Below are 16,919 nucleotides of genomic sequence, written 5' to 3' on the forward strand. Positions count from 1 at the left end.
TTTGGGCCTGGCTTACTTCACTTAATGTAATTTTTTCCAAGTCTTTCCATTTCCTAACAAACGGGGCAATGTCATTCTTCATAGAATTCCATTGTGTATATATACCACATGTTCTTGATCCATTCATCTACTGAGGGGCATCTGGGTTAGTTCCATATCTTAGCTATGATAAATAATGCTGCAATAAACATAGTTGTGCTGGTAGCTTTAGTATGATCTTGTTTATGATCATTTGCGTAAATGCCTAAAAGTGGGATTGCTGGGCCATACGGGAGCTCTATGTGGAGTCTTTTGAGGAACCTCCATACTACTTTCCAAAGTGGTTGAACAAGTTTACATTCCCACCAACAATGCAGTCGGGTTCCCTTCTGTCCACATCCCTTCCAGCTTCTGTGGTTATTAGAGTTCTTGATTATAGCCATTCTAACTGGGGTGAGGTGGTATCTCAATGTTGTTTTGATTTGCATTTCTTTTATGGCTAGAGAGGTTGAACATTTCTTTTTTTTGGGGGGGGGGTCCAGTTGTGGGGCCTGAACTCTGGGCCTGGGCACTGTCCCTCAGCTCTTCAGCTCAAGGCTAGTGCTCTACCACTTGAGCCACAGCACCACTTCCGGCTTTTTTATTTTTTCTGCTTATGTGGTGCTGAGGAATCGAACCCAGGGCCTCATGCATGCAAGGCAAGCGCTCTACCACTGAGCCACCTTCCCAGCCCGGTTGAGCATTTCTTCATGTGTCTATTGGCCATCCTTCTTTCCCCTTCAGAGATGTTTCTCTTTAAGTCTTTAGCCCACTTATTTATTGGGCAATTGTTTCTTTGAGGATTTGTTGGTGGGCATTTAATTTTTTGAGTTGGATATGAGACCCTTGTCTGTTGTATGGCTAGTGAAGATCTCCCAATCGGTGCGCTTTCTATTGATCTTTCTAGCTATGTCCTTTGCCATGCAGAAGCTCTGCAGTTCCATGCAATCCCATTTGCCCAACCTTTCTTTGATTTGTTGTGTTTCTGGGTCTCTATTAAGAAAATTTTGGCCTGTGCCAAGAAGACCTAGGGTTTCTCCTATTCCATCCTATAATGTTTTCAGAGTGTCTGCTTTGATTCCAAGGTCTTTGATCCATTTGGAGTTGATTCTGTTGCAGGGTGACATATAAGGATCTAGCTTTAGTTTTCTACAAGTGATTAGCCAGTTTGGCCAGCACCATTTACTGAAGAGTCTGTCTTTCTTCCGTTCTATTTTTTTTAGCTCCCTTATCGAAGATTAGATGGCTATAGGTCTGTAGGTTCATTTCTGGGTTTTTCAATTCTATTCCATTGGTCCTGAGGTCTGTTCTTGTGCCAGCACCAAGCTGTTATGATTACTATGGCTTTGTAGTAGAGTTTGAAATTTGGTATTGATATTCCTCCAGCACTGTTCTTTCTTTTAAGGATTTTTTTGTTGTTTTTTTACACTGCAAACATTTTAATAATTATTGTTGAGCATACATTTTGGAAATTTACTTCAAATTTCTTAGGATTGTTTTTGCTATTCGGGGGTGTTTTATTGTTCTGTATGAATTTTTGTATTGCCTCTTCTATTTCCTTGAAGAATGAGGTTATATTGATAGGTATTGCATTGAATTTGTAGATAGCTTTGGGAAGTATTGCCATTTTCACGATGTTGATCCTTGCAATCCAGGAGTATGGGAGTTTTTGCACTTTCTAAGTTCTGTTTTGATTTCTTTTTTCAGGGTTTAAAGTTTTCATCATAGAGGTCCTTCACTTCTTTGGTTAATTCCTAGGTATTTTATTTTTTGTGGGGCTATTACGAATGGAGTTGCTTTCCTGAGCTACACTTTTCTCATTGTTGGCATACAGAAAAGCCATTGATAGTTGAGGGTTAATTTTATACCCTGCTACTTTGCCAAAGTTTTAAATCAGCTTGAGTAATTTGGGAGTGGAGTCTGTGGGATTTCATTACAGATTTTAACCTCTACAACATTTCATCCATCCCACAGAAGACTAAATAACTCTTGCAAGTATTTATTGGTCAAACTTCTATTCCTAATAAGTTCCAGGTAAGCCCTGCTTAAGAACTATTTCTATTTTTTCCTTGTTGCTTCAAGTGAGAGCAAAAAGGGTCTCATAGCCCAAAACTCACTGGATCTGTCACCCCAGTTCTCCAATGTGGGACATTCCATCAGCCAACTGGGACATGCCATCCCATCTACTAGCAAAAACGCTAACTGGGACAAGCCATCCAAGCAACAAGCATCTAGACCCCTGGGACAAAGCTAGTCTTGGCGATGAGGGGATGGTGTCAGATCCTAAATGAAGTCACTTTCTGCTTGCTCTTTCAAAATTAACCAGAGCTGGGAGATCAAAAGAAAATAGTTAATAATAAACAGGCCTATCTAACGATCATACCTGTCTTTCTTCTCAATGGACAGGAACTTATAGTGAGTCTTAGACTCAGGACAGTTTGCCTCTGCACCTTCCTGAGTCTCCCATCCCAATTCTATAGTCCAGATATCTAGAGTCCAGTAACAGGCAATGTTCAAGGCCTCCCACAGGGCCCTTAACCACTCCAATCCAGCCCTGGCTTCTGACTGGTTATTCTTAACCAGTCCATCATTCTCTCCCCTACTCATTCTCCAGATGTTAATCAGTCAAGACCACCAGAACAGAGGAGACAGGAACAAGCCCAGTCATCCAATTTTTTTCTTTTCCACCCTGAATGGATGGCTGCCATTTCTTCTGCCATTTGTAGGCCCTCTAATAATGTCTTTTCTTATTTTCCAGCCCATGCTTCATAAGAGTTCTTTCAGATTTTATCCAAAGACACACACGTGTGTTCACCACCAAGAAACTATTTATTACTCCTGCCTTCTCCCAGACCAGAGGACATTTCTGCCTTCTACCCTTTTTGTTGTCGCGCCTTGCCAGCAGGAAGTAGCCAGAGAGAATCATATAACTATCAAAAGGCTGGAATGTTATGTCCACCTAGAAAAATGGCCCCTTCTCTTTGTTTGCTCTCTGTGCACATGTGACCCCTTCCCTAGAAGTCTCAGCCCAGCACCCGTGTAACCCATGTAACTGGCACAGCTGGGGGCAGTGTGAGGTTCCCCCATGCTCTGAGGTAATTGCTGCAGCCACACCTGTTCCCCACCCTCTCCCTATATAATAACCAGTCTCCATCAGTTCTCCACCCCCTCGCACCCTCTGTACCCTTTGTACCCTCTATCTCGTGCAGGCCAGCAGTTTGCTCTCCCACCTAATAAACTCTTTTCTGCCTGAATCATGTGGCAGTCTCCTTTTGGTGAACCTTATCTAACTGACTTATATATTTTTATCTCATTTAATGTTTATAAATATGCTAGAATTTTATAGATTAGGCTGTAACATTGTACTAGAGCTCATCCGAAGATGACATATAAGAGGCATGTCAGCCTAAGTTTGTTAAATACTAGGAGGACTCGGGGTTTATATTAATATGTAATTTCTAAACTTACAATTTCTAAACTTCTTAAAGTTAAATAAAATTTATGATTACTATATTATTAAAATGCTATTTATAAATCTTGTAGTTGCTGTATAAAATAAGGGCAATTACTTAAATTTGTTCTTTGATTAATAGACAACACAATTCAAGCAGATTAAATTCACTTTAAGTAATTAATCCCATTTGTAAGCTTATTTGATTACACATTTTATTCTATATTCATAAATGTAATGTATTTGAACTTTTCAAGCTCTTCAAATGCCTGACAAGCCTTAAGTATAATCCTAACAAAAAGTATTCTACCAGCCAGTTAAATGACTTTGATGAAGATAGTAAAATAAAATGTCTGTAATTTTGCTGAATTTTTAATTTTCACAAACATTTCAACATTGTTAATATACTTAGTAAAATGCTCTTGTACTTTTCTATCTGAAATTACAAATCAAAATCAATTGAGGCTAATCTGACAGATTTTCTAATGTGCCAAAGTTTTTTTGCAAAGTGATTTTTTAAATATAATTTTATTATTTCATATTTTTTATTATAACATTCTAAATTCTCCCCATGTTTGAAAAATTGCCCAAAATAAGGAAGAAACATTTTCATATCATATGGATTGAGGAGGCTTTTGTCTTCAATGTTTCCTTAGTAGTGATAGCTCAAGATCAAAAGAAGGATGATCCTCAACTCAGCAGGATCAGAGATGTACCTCAACATGTGATGGTAAGTCCTTCCTATATAAATGTATAAATTTCCCCAATAAAACCCCCCAAGTTTCTTTGTTCAGGGAGTGGCACTGCTGGGGCACTTAGGCTGGTTTAAACTGGCTCCTTGTGGTTTCTTCTTAGGCTGGTTTAAACCAGTTCTTTGTGGTTTTCTCTGGAGGGTCCTCCCTGGAACAAAACAACTTAAAAAAAGGCTAATCATCATTTAAAGATCATCATTCCCCATCAGTTATAGAAACTTTCCCCTAAAAGCATCTCCTCAGTGGCTAACAAAGACATTTACTTATCTAGATCTACATCAGAGGGTGAAAGAGTTCAAGGATCATTCAGGAGGCTCCTTTGAAACTCCACTTGCCTGTGGGCCTGTCTCTTTCCCCATTTCTCTTACAATTTTTTTTTTCATTTTTAACATTTTAGCCGTGCATGTTAGGTAAACACTGAGCTACATTTATTTAAAAAGTAAATAGGTGTTCCTTTTTTTTTTTTTTTTGTCGGTAGTGGGGCTTGAACTCTGGGCCTGAGCGGCGCTGTCCCTGCTCTCTTCAGCTCGAGGTGAGAGCTCTACCACTTGAGCCACAGTGCCACTCCCCCCCCCCCCCCCCCCCGCCTTTTTTTAAATCACTGTTCCTGATTGTCTTAGTTCTTTGTGGGTGAGTTAAAAGTCAGTGATTCTTTGTGTTGTTTGTTTGTTTTGGTCCGGTCATACGGCCTGAACTCTAGGCCTGGGCGCTGTCCCTCAGCTCTTCAGCTCAAGGCTAGCGCTCTACCACTTGAGCCACAGCGCCACTTCCGGCTTTTTTTCTTTTTGCTTATGTGGTGCTGAGGAATCGAACCCAGGGCCTCATGCATGCAAGGCAAGCGCTCTACCACTGAGCCACCTTCCCAGCCCAAGTCAGTGATTCTTTTCTTTTAACTGTATTTTTATTATTTTTAACTAGTTTTACAAAGGAGTCACAATTCAACAAATCAGGTCACCCCTTTTATCATTCTCTCCAATCCTTCCTAACCTCACTCTTTCTCTTGATTTTCTTAATTTGTAGAATATGCATTGAATTTTATGACTGCATCCCCCCACTTCTTCTCTTCATTGGTCTATCTCACCCCTATCTTGCAAGTACTAGTTTCATTTTGCTGGACTGTGAGTTAGTTTTTTTTGTGCCATTTGGGTTCTCCCTTGAAAATACCATATTTAGGTTAATACATTTGTGTACACTTACATACAACCCCGATGTGTTTGCTCATATATTTATAAATTAGTAGTAGCTTCCACATATGAGAGAAAAATACATCCTTTGTCTCTGGGCCAAGTAAGTGATCATGATACTTAATAGGACTGAGGTTAAATTTTAGGAGGTACATCAAATTGTTTGTGCAAGTTGATCTTATGTGGAAAGAAAATTCCTAATTTTCTTTTTCTCCTAACTGCCTTTCTACAAATTATATAAATATGTATTTAAATCAAACATGGGAATATATATTGAATTTATTCCTCTTAAATTTCTTCTTGTTTATTGTGTATATCTTTCCACCCTGAGTCATACTTTCTGCTTGTACAATGAGAATATGATCCTTATTTTCCTGAACCTTATGATTTGAAATACTTTCATATTTTCATTTGAATTGTCAAATCTTACAAGGATAGATATGACATCAGAGATTTCTACCCTGGTTAGGGTTGATATTTACTAAAACATTTGTGAATGATTAATCAGTTATAAAATTGCCTATTTATTAAGTGTCATCCATAGTTCTGTATGTTTTGCCCATGATAGGAAGCTGTCAAATGTCTTATTAAAAGCAAAACTCTTTATCTCTTGTACAGTGCTGGACGCAGAGTTTGGTATGCAGCACATATTAAACTGAGAGGTAAATTAATGAAAATGCCACAAAATTTCAGGACCACTAAGTATATTTTGGAATAATTTTGTGCCTTCTCTATTTCCATATTTTTACCTCTAAAACAAACGGAAATATATCTGCTGAACACTGGTTAGCAAAATAAGTACAAAATATATTAGCAACATTATTCTTAAGAGTACAGAAGATCAGCTGGGCATCAATGACTCATGCCTGTAATCCTAGCTACCAGGAGGCCAATATCTGAATATTTCAGTTCAAAGGCAGTTTGAGCAGGAAAGTTGATGAGACTCTTGTCTCCAATTAACCACCAAAGCCAGAAGTGTATGTGTGACTCAAGTGGTAGAGCATCAACCTTGAATGAAGACAGCATCTTGGCCCTGAGTTCAAACCCCAGTTTTCTCTCCCTTTCTGTCTCTGTCTCTCTCTCTCTCACACACACAATATATGTATACATATATGTATATATGTATGTATGTATATATATATATATATATATATATATATATATATATATATATTAGGTGACTTGAAAATCACAGAACTTTATTTTGGTCAATTATAGATATTAGGAATTCCAAGATCAAATGTGTTCAGTACCTGCTTCCTGGATCATAAAGTGTACCTTTTTGTTACATTCTCACATGGTGCCAAGGTCCCTCTTTTATAAGAGGATCGTGATTAGAATCAGGTTAAACATCCTTCAATTGTATGTCTCACTTCCATCATCATCAATTTAGGAGTTGAGATTTCAACCTAAGAATTTTTGAGGAGACAGACCTTTAAAGCCTAAGTCTTTAAATAATATTATCTGATGTTTTCACAGTAATACTATAAGAAAATGGGCAACAATTTCCTATGATCATCTAATAGCCATGTTCTTTGCAAACACCCCCAACTGCTTAAAAATTGCCTTTTAAGCCAGCTACTACTCAGGAGGATGAGATCTAAAGATTGCTGTTTGAAGTCAGTGGCCATTTAAGTCTCTGAAACACCTATGTCCAATTACTCACAGAAAAAGCTAGAAGTAGTGCTGTGGTTCAAATGGTAGTGTGCTAACCTTTAGCATAAGAGCTCAGGCACAGTGCCTAAGCTGTGAGTTCAAACTCTAGGATGTTGCGCGCGTGCACACACACACCCACACCCACACCCACACGCATACACACACACACACACACACACACACACACACACACAAATTACCTTTTATAGTTATTTTCTAAAAGTAGACACACAAAGATAATTGATTATCTTTTGTAATTATGTCTCTTCAGTCTTTTTTTTTTTTTTTTTGTCCAAGATTGGAATAGGAAGTTGGTACTTAACAGTTTTGCTTTGGCTACCACGATAGCAATTAAGACACATCCCCAACCTCTCTTCAGTCTTTTTATATTTACATTCTATTTTATCTTAGTTCATGACATTGACTTTTGGAAGAGAAAGATCAAACGTTTTGTAACATGTCTTACTTCTAGTTTTATATGATTATTTCCCTGTTGCAGCATTTAAACTATTTTTTCTTCACTCAATCTGCAAAGGAGAAAGATCTGAGTGCTTGATTAAAGTTAAACATTCTTCAAAAATACTTTGTATATGGTTCTGTGAGTTTCATATATCATAACCTTCATATAAGCTAGATAAGCTTTATTTTGCTCATTATTACTTTTTTATACTCAATTTGTCATAAATTTATTCAAAGAGAGCTTCCTCAACCTGGTTCCATTAGCCTTCCAACATGTCCCAGTTAATTTTTAAGCACCTTATTACTTATGGCACTAAAAGATGAGATAGTCTAGTCAAGGCTCCCACCTATAAACCTAGCTACTCAGGAGGCTGAGATCTGAGGATCATGATTCAAAACCAGCCAGGGCAGGAAACTCCACAAGACTCTCATCTCCAATTAACCATCAGAAAGCTAAAAGTAGAGCTGTGGCTCAAGTGGTGGAGTACTAGCCTTGAGCACAACAGCTCAGGGACAGCCCCCAAGTTCTGAGTTCAAGTTCCAGGACCAGCAAAAAAAAAGAGATAATAATATTAATAATATAGAAAAAGACAGCAAAACAACAAAAATAACATTGTTCCCCACAGCAGATCCGACAGACACTAAGGAGATACTATAAATAGCTATATGCAAATACATGTATGAACATAGGTACAGTGAAAAAAATTCCATTTTATTGGTTTTCTTAAAGACCTTGCTTTTAGTCTCACTGATTTCCTCTGTTTTTATTTTCTTGGTTTGTCAATTAAAATTACAGCATTTTTTCTAATATTGTTTTCTTTTACACTGAAAATCTTGATCCTAAAAATTTAATGCTTGGGGTCTAAGTTGGCAATAGAGCACATACTCTGGATTCTGTTCCTAGTACTGAAAGAAAAACAATATCCTTATAATTATTTATTTGCTCCTTTTTATACTATATATCAAACAGTTCTGAAATTCAGATATTGGTACTAACAAATTACAGAATTAAAGTAAGGGTTTGTAGGATTTTTCTGGTCTTAGAATATATAGCAATAAAGATACTCAGATTTCCAGATACCCAGATTTATAGTCATATATCACCTGATATAGAATTAGATTCATTTGTTCAAATTTGTTTTAAGTGTTCTTTTAAATGCTTAAGTTAATTTTGAATGGGAAGAACATGGTGTGTTTCAGAAGCCAAAACTATATTAAAAAGTTTCTCTTGGAGGTTGGGAATAAATCTCAGAGATAGAATGCTTACTTAACCAGTACGTGAGGCTTGACCATGAGGCTCTGGGTTTAATCGCTGAGAGTGTTGATAGAAAATATTCAGCATTCCAAGGGCAACATGGAACAAGAACAAAGGCTCTCTCCCACCAGATTTGTTATAAAGTCTGTCTTCCATATGTAAATTTATACTATTAGGGTTGACCTTCCTGGTAAGGCAATGTTTAACTGAAATTTTTATTCAGAGTATGACAATTTTTTATTTTTTATTTTTTGCAGTACTAGGATTTGAATTCAGGGCGTCACACTTGCTAGGCAGCTGTTCTACTGCTCAAATAACACCCCTAGCCCTGGAATTCCATAATGCATGATGTCACAAAAATTTTGTAGTGTATTATTTACAAATCTTCAGAGAAGTCCTCAGTGGGGATATAGAAGATGCTTTTTGCTAAAGTGAGAAGATCTTTCTAACACACAAGAGAGGGCACAGCTGTGGGGAGGTATTGCCAGGATTCCCTGGAGAGCAAGCTCAGGGGCCTCACAAAGGAAAAAAGACACTGATGCTGGGGCCTCACAAAGGAAAAAAGACACTGATGCTAGGACTAGGGATGTAGGGCTGCAAGTCAGTGGTAGAGCTCCTTATTAACATTCTGAGACCCTGAATTCCATCCCTGGCACTGCAGAGAGAAAGGAGGAAAGAGAAGAGAGAGAGAGAGAGAGAGAGAGAGAGAGAGAGAGAGAGAGAGAGAGAGAGAGAGAGAGAGAGAGAGAGAGAGAGAGAGAGAGAGAGAGAGAGAGAGAGAGAGAGAGAGAGAGAGAGAGAGAGAGAGAGAGAGAAAGGGGGAGGAAGGGGGAGGAAGGGGGAGGAAGGGAGGGAGGGAGGGAGAAAGAAAGGAAGGAAAGGAAGAAGAAAGAAAAAAGGAAGGAAAGAAGAAGGAAGGGAGGAAGGTAAGGAGGGAGGGAGGGAAGAAGGGAAAGAAAAAAAGGAAAAGAAGAAAGGGAAGGAAGAAAAGAAGGAAGAAAGAAGATGCTGACAGAGGAAGAAAGCCAACAGAGAAGAAAGGACAAGTGTTGTCTACATCACATAATCACATAACTGGTCATATCTCCCTGCCTTTCCACAGGTGGCTCCAACATCAACCCCTTTGAAAACCCACAGTATCTCAGAATCCCTGTGAAAGCAATAAGAACACTGACCTGGAAATCCTATGTGATTTCTTATGTGAGGCTAATGGCACCAAAGCAGTGGCACACAGTATCTATAAAGATACAGGTGCAATTACAATTTGGTCCAGTATTCAAATGTGAATTGCAAGATTATTTATTGGACATTATTTGTACAAACAAATATGAGAGCATTGCACATGCCAATAGGGAATTGATTTGAATAAACCAATGTAAAACTACAGATCTGCATATTCTTAAACCAACTCCTTCAGAAACATTTAATTCCTGTAAGTTAGATCAACAAGCTGGTTTCCTGTTTGGAGCTTTAGGAGTCTTAACCTTTTCAGCACATGAATGACTAAACACTGCACAAATAGAAGAGTCTTTGGTTGAACCTTTGCAAACTACCCAGCGACTTCTTAGCTTTTAATGAGCCCAGAGGAGCCTCAGCCTCAGCACTTCAAAGGCTTACACCAAGGACTTAATATAGAAGATATTTCTCTTCAGTGACTAAGTGCAACATTACATCCTGATACACTGAGGAAGGAAAGGCATAAGTTAGAAGATAATCAGAAACCCAGAGAGAGAGAGAAAAAACAGGAAGAAGAAATCTAAAAGTTCTTTTATCTTTAGAACTTAAGAAATTTTCATAGATATGCCAGAATCCCAGCTATTTCAAGAAGTATAATATGTATGTTCCAAAGAAGACTTATATCTGCTTATAAAACAGCAGATAAATAAATTCTTATTAAAGGTTAAAAAATAAATGTTTTCAAAGGGGGAGAGCTATGAGAGTTAGAGAAATTGAGATTTAAAAATCCCTCAAAAGAATAGGCCTATATATTTTAAAATACAACATCTTGTGGATTGTCAGAAAAATACTTTTTTATTATTTCGTGTTGAAATGTAGACTTTACTTTGGGAAAAACTCGTATAATTTATAAGTAGTGTCAAAGATAAAAATCTATTAAAAGATAGTAAACACCCATATTTCAGTGTCAGGGCTTCTTTCTTTTATGGTCTGACTGCAATACTAGTGTAGTTTATAGTTCGATTAGGCTTATAGTATTATTACTATACTCTGATACACCAGTGTACTTTGTTTTCTTTTGTGGTTTTTTTTTTTTTTTGGGTCAGGCGCCAAGAGTGTACAATACGTAGTGATGTAATAAAATTAGTTTTTGGTTTCTTTTGATTTGCTTGTTGGAAATAGAACAAAGTAAGTTGATATTTGTTGTGGCTAGACCTCAGTTAGTATTGTCCTTTTATATTGTATTTGGATATGAAATTAAGGCTTCTTGAGGGGTGCCATCTTTTGAACTCATAAGGAATAAAAACACTCCCACATCTGGCTATGTTAACATATGGCCTTCCTAATGACAGCATAAACAAGATACCTACTCATCTTAAACAAATTTTAGCATAAAACATGAACAAATGATACAATAGTGCTAAACGTTCCTGAGTACATCACCATGATAAAGATTTATATGCATCAGGGTACCCAGAAAAATGATGGTGTATGTCCCTCCCCCACGGTATAACCCCTGCTTTCACTGTATTTGATGTTGTTATAATTTGTGGAGGGGAAGGGAAAAAACAAATGTTTTAAATAGGGATACAGGTGGACCCATTGCAACAATGAGACGTACAAGTCATTATGTTGAAAATGAACTTTACAACTTTGGTGGGGGGAGGGGAGGGTTAGGTGGGGGGGCGGGGGGGGGGGAGGATGGGATGGGAAGGGGAAACAAAGGAGGAGGCTACAATGCTTGATAAGAAATGTACTCATTATCTGGCCCATGTAATTGTAACCCCTCTGTATAGTATTTTCACAATAAAAATTCAAATAAATAAAAAAATGATGGTGTAGAAATTAGAAAACTGACTGATATATGCTACTCAGAATTAACTATTTGGTCATAAATTATAAACATGGAATTTAGGATGGTATCCAGAGAGGTTTTGGTATTTTTTAATTGTTATTGTACAGGTGATGTACAGAGGGGTTACAGTTACATAAGTCAGAGAAAGAGTACATTTCTTTTTGAACAATGTCACCCCTTCCCTCATTCTCTCCCAGTTTCCCCTCCCGTCTCCCACAAATTGTATAGTTCATTTTCAGCATAGTGTCAAGTGAATTTCACTGCTGCGTTTGTTCACCCTTTGTCCTTCCATTTCTTTTTTTTGGGGGGGGGGTCCAGTCGTGGGCCTGAACTCCGGGCCTGGACACTGTCCCTCAGCTCTTCGGCTCAAGGCTAGCACTCTACCACTTGGGCCACAGCACCACTTCTGGCTTTTTTTTCTGCTTATGTGGTGCTGAGGATCAAACCCAGGGCCTCATGCATACAAGGCAAGCACTCTACCACTGAGCCACCTTCCCAGCCCTGTCCTTCCATTTCTGTGCCTCCCCTTACCCTCACAAAGACAAACAAATAAACCAGACAAAAGGAAATGAAAACAAAAAAACAACAAAGAAAAACACCTCTTGTTTTCCTTTCCTGGAGTTCATTTCAACAAATATTATTTTTTGTGATCAGATGCACAGAGCCTTTGTGACCCTCTCCTTTGGTCTTACTTCATATGAATGCCCAGAGACCCATATAATTTTTCATGTCCTAGTGTTTCTTGGTTTTTGTTCTTTTGTTCTTTTTTACCATCCAGTGTGTCTACTGGTAGACTTATAGACACATTCTAGTTACCACAAATGAGGGAAACCATGTCTTTGGATCTGGTTTGCTTTGCTTAATATAATTTTTTCCAAGGTATTTTTTTTTATTATGGGAGAATAAACATAAACACACTTAGCCTGGCATTCAAAAATTATTAGTTTCCCCTCTAAAATTCTTTGCTTACTTTTCTTTTGGATAAAGAAAGCTCTATTACACCATCCGCCATTCTAAGTCAATATTTATTGTTTACTCACTCATCTGCAATTAAATGTACTTTTGTGATGTAAGAGACATAGACAATAATGAGCAGTTTGTATTCATACCAGATTGTACTGCTAGTCTTCTGCACACTGTTAACAGTGACCTTTCAGTCTTCTGAAAGCTTGCCCTTGTTATTTCAAATAGCAAATTTGTAGAACTTGTGTAAAGATGGCAGCATCTAGGCAACTCACTCCCCCATCTCTGTCCATCTCCACAAACATAAGATCCATGCATAATTCTTTCTCTCCAAGACAACATACTCATACAACATGGAAGTCAAGGTTCAAGATCCCTCCTATTAACCTGGGGAGAAACAATGATCCTCTAGGAAGTACTTTATTGACAGTCAATTTTACTGGGTACTTAACTGGGTTGTCAACACTAACCCTCCAACTAGTACCAGCTTCCCAGCTGTTCAGTCTTCTTTCATTCCCTGTCAGATCTTATGGAGTGGGACCCATATTTCAGAGATTCCTTCAGTAACAAAGGATTCTTCTACCTCCTCTTGAATTACTCTACAATCTTGAGTTTATTTCAAGGTGGATCATTTTATTTGCAACTTCAAATCACTAAATAATCTTGATGCCTTGTAGAATAAAGTTAACATCTGTTCTGAGAGATCTCAGACTCCATTGGCTTTTGGACATTTTGCATCTCTTACAACATCAGAACCTTTAGGGCATATAGGAAAGTGGTGAGTCAAGGGCATGGGTTATACTGGTGTGTTTTGATGAAGTTACCCTTACTTATCTTAGTATATTGTCTACCTAAGACCCTAGACAATATCCTTAATCAGCTTTTGACCCTTCACCACTCTGTCCCTGTCTTCCATCTTTGAGTCCATTTGGTAATTTCTCAATACCAGATCTCAATTACCTTACCCAGTTTAGGTTGGCATCATTGGCTGAAAGACCTCCAAAGCTCTCTTACATGCCACCCCCCCACATCGTTTTTGTTGACACAGATCCTTCTCTTCCTTCTGAGGCTGTAGTCTCCCCACATTTTCATCATTTTTTGTCAAGCAGAGCTAACTCTGGTCTTGGTAGGCCCTTAACGTTTGTATGATATGCATCTTGAAGCAGTCTGTAGCCCATGCCACAGTTGTGTGTGTAGTTATTTGTACTGCCCCCAGTTGCCCACCAATTAGAGCAAAAATCTATGAAGACAGGGATTGTTTCTCATTAAAACTGCTAGATTATTTGAATAGCTTATTCAACTTGAATTCACATAAATAAATACTGTTTCAGCATATGTTTCAAATATTGTGTTGGACATACTTCTAAAGTTCAAATGTCAGTGTCCTACATATTTACTTGCTAAATCTGACAGCTCTAAACCTTATTTATCTCTGACCATTTAGGGTCATTATTTTCTCTACTTTAGGAAAGGTTGGGGAGCCAGAGGTGCCAGACACCAAATAGACCAGCTTTGATGGTCCCAATGCTTGTGGACTAAAAGCTAGGTTCACTGGCCTTAAAAGTAGGCACATAGTCCATAAATTCAGGGGTGGCTAAGGCTGGCACTTGGCATCAGAATTCCTATTGGTAGCACTGCAGTCTGCAATAACACTGAACAATCACCCATGTCTTTTGCTGACTGCTCCATTAGACCCGAGTCAGATTACGTTTTCTTTCTTCTAAACACAGTTTCATTGTTTGAGGAAAGCCTGTGAGGCAGGGGAAATGCAGTTTATATATTACCCATTGATTTTTGATGTTTCCTTTATGAGTTCATACTATATTTTCTTTTCTGGCCAAGAAGATGCTTTGTAAATTATTTTGTAGACACCTTTTTAATTGACTGCTGCTATTTGTAGTCAATTTCAATGAATGTGGAGTAAGACAGGGCATACATGAATACATCTTTATTAGCTTCTTGAGGATGTTCCTAGAATACTGCCACACACTGATGGCTTAAACAGCAGAAATTTATTCTTTCACCATTGTGGAAACCAGGATTCTGAAATCTGATGATGCTTTGTTCTCTTGGGGGAACCTAGCCCAAAGGACTATCATTTTCTTAATTCTTCCATATTCTCATGACTGCCAGCAATCCTGGGTTTGTAGCTGGGGAATCACATTTTTATATTTACTTGTTTTTACTATCAGTTTATTTTTGCAATATCATAGGTTGAACACAGGGCTTCACACATCCTATTCAAATGTGAGCTCCATTCCCACGGATCAAGCCCTCAGTTCCAGATCATATTTTAAAAGTAAATGTGTAAAAAAAAAAAAAGTGAATATGTCACCAGGCACCACTGGCTCACACTTGTGATCTTAGCTACTCAGGAGGCTGAGATCTGAGGATCATGGTTCAAAAGTAGCACAGACAGAAAAGTCTTTGACTCTTGTCTCAAATTAACCACCAAAAAAAGCAGAAGTGGAACTGTGGCTAAAGTGGTAGAGCACTAACCTTCAGCAAAAAAATTCAGGGATAGCACCCAGGTCCTGAGTTCCATCTTTTGTAGCTTAGTTTTCTCATTTATAAAGAAATTTATCTGTAGTTCTAGGCATGATCCTTTACAATTATTAAATATTGTATATCCCCCATAGAAAATGCATTAATGACTCTCCCTCCCTCTTCTCTCTCTCTCCCTCCTCTTTCCTTTCTCTTTCTCTTTCTTTCTCTTTCTCTTTCTCTTTCTTTTTCTCTTTTCCTCTTTCTCCCTCTCTCTTTCTCCCTACTGGCTGGGGGAGCCTTAAAAGACCAGAGTCTAGAATGGGCTGCTATGTCCCCAAAGGCCCCAGCAGCCTTTAGCCACTTCCATTAAACACACAGCCAGAGCACCAGTGGTCAACGTCAAATCTGGCCGCAAGTCTTAACCTATAGGGCTGGGACATTTATCATGGCTGGGGGCCTCTGGTGAACCTCAAAGGGAGCCAGTGAGGTGGGGGCAGGGAAGAGGCTGCAGTAGGACTTCTCTCCTCTGCCCTGCACCTTAGAAGGCTTCTCAAATCAAGGCTAGCCCAAATAATAACAATGACAAATAATAAATACTGATTACTAATAAAAATAAAAGAAACCATTGTACTAATAGCTCAAAGATAACCAAACAGACTGATCAAATTTAATTTAAATATTCAGAAACAGACCCAGAAAATTATGGAAATATAACAGAGGTGACATTATAAGTCTATGAGGAGAGGATGGCTTGGGCCTGGAGCAAGGGGGGCAAGTGGAAAGACAACTCGATCCTTAAACTATTAAAATGGGTTCCAGGTGAACTGAAATGTATGTATAAAAAGGCAACCTTTAAAATTTTCAAAAGAAAATGTACAGGTTCCTCCACAAGATAAAACAATAAATACAAATCATCACATGTAAGATCAATACCGTTGACTGAATTAACTTTTTTTAGGGATGACGGCAAGATGACAACTCCATTACCACACCAACATTCGTCCTCATGGACTTGCTTTTCGAACAGCTGTTCTCCCACACAGTTCTCTTCAGAACTGCTAAGAAAGTGCTGGTAACAAAGTCGTCTGGAATTCAAGACAATCACAGGAGCCTCAGGTAACTGTGGACAGCACTGATCCACAGACTGTGCTTCCGGTTTGATATACTCCATTGTTAGGCACAGAGGGCCCAGCTGTGGTGTGCTTGAGACAGACTTCACAAGAGGCCCAAAAGATCCAGCTACAATTCTACTGGGATATGGTTTCTCCCTGGAGGCCCAGAGGTCCTGGCACAGCTCCCTCAAGATGGTGGGCCCTGAGAACCCAGAGGACTCAACAAACAGGGAAACAATGAAAAATTTGGATTTGGTTATTTGAGTGTTCATGTGTGTATAAACTGGTCCTGGGGTTTGAACTCAGATCCTGGCACTGTCTCTGAGCTATTTTGTTCAAGGCTGGTACTCTACCATGTGAGCAGAAGAACAATTTCTGGCTTTTTGGTAGCTAATTGGAGATAAAGAGTCTCAAGGTCTTTCCTACCTGGGCTAAACCATGATCCTCAGATCTCAGCCACCTGAGTAGTGAAGATTCCAGGAGTGAGCCACCAGCACATAGCAATGGGATTTGGATTATAAATTTGATTTGTTGCTGTTTTGTTTTGATTT

At 38.5% G+C, this 16,919-nt stretch overlaps 1 long non-coding RNA gene across 1 annotated transcript in view; it reads left to right on the forward strand.

Moving 5' to 3' along the window:
• The window catches only part of LOC138839641 (uncharacterized), a 184,502-nt gene extending 168,256 nt beyond the window's left edge, over positions 1–16,246 (forward strand). Inside the window, exon 5 of the long non-coding RNA XR_011376006.1 lies at positions 16,215–16,246. This is a non-coding gene — a long non-coding RNA (uncharacterized lncRNA). The remainder of the gene's footprint in view (positions 1–16,214) is intronic.
• The last annotated feature ends 673 nt before the right edge of the window (positions 16,247–16,919 follow it).

Source organism: Dipodomys merriami, unplaced genomic scaffold (assembly GCF_024711535.1).
Source record: "Dipodomys merriami isolate MVZ:Mamm:240054 unplaced genomic scaffold, mDipMer1.0.p SCAF_3, whole genome shotgun sequence".
In the NCBI taxonomy this organism is placed as follows: Eukaryota; Metazoa; Chordata; class Mammalia; order Rodentia; family Heteromyidae; genus Dipodomys; species Dipodomys merriami.